Genomic DNA, 646 nt, shown 5'->3' with positions numbered 1-646 from the left:
ACGTAGAGGACTCTGTGAACAAATTAATGAATTTTGGGAGGCTTCACATTTTGTTCCCATGGGAAATTCTTTATTTACTTAACTAAATGCCTCTGCCATGCTTAGAACACTTGGTAAATACATGCATTTTATTTGTACAGATATTTCTGCATTATTTCTGTTCTACTTGTAGTTCAAGGCTTGACACAGATGCCATTTCTACCATGAAACCTTTTTTTTGATATCTCAAAGCAAAATAGTTGCTTCCTCTTTAGGACTTTCATATTAATTTGTACAGCTGTAAAAGTACACTGTAACAGTCTTTTATTTTCACTGTACAATTTAAGCTCTTAGGAAGAAGAAATAGTCTCACCAAAATATATACATTCCAAAACATCTAACATAATATTTTGCATATAATGGGAACTTAATATATATTTGCTAAATGGGGCGCCTGGCTGGCTCAGTCAGTAGGGCTTGTGACTCTTGATCTCAGGGTCATGAGTTCAAGCCCCATGTTGGGTATGGAGCCTACTTAAAAAAAAAATGTGTGTATATATATATATATATATATACACACACACACATATATATATATATATACACACACATACACACACACACACTAAATAAACAGAGGGATGAATGAATTAATAAGGATGTTGGA

The sequence above is a fragment of the Neomonachus schauinslandi genome, chromosome 4 (genome assembly GCF_002201575.2).
Source record: "Neomonachus schauinslandi chromosome 4, ASM220157v2, whole genome shotgun sequence".
Classification (NCBI taxonomy): domain Eukaryota; kingdom Metazoa; phylum Chordata; class Mammalia; order Carnivora; family Phocidae; genus Neomonachus; species Neomonachus schauinslandi.
This window is presented reverse-complemented; position numbering follows the sequence as displayed.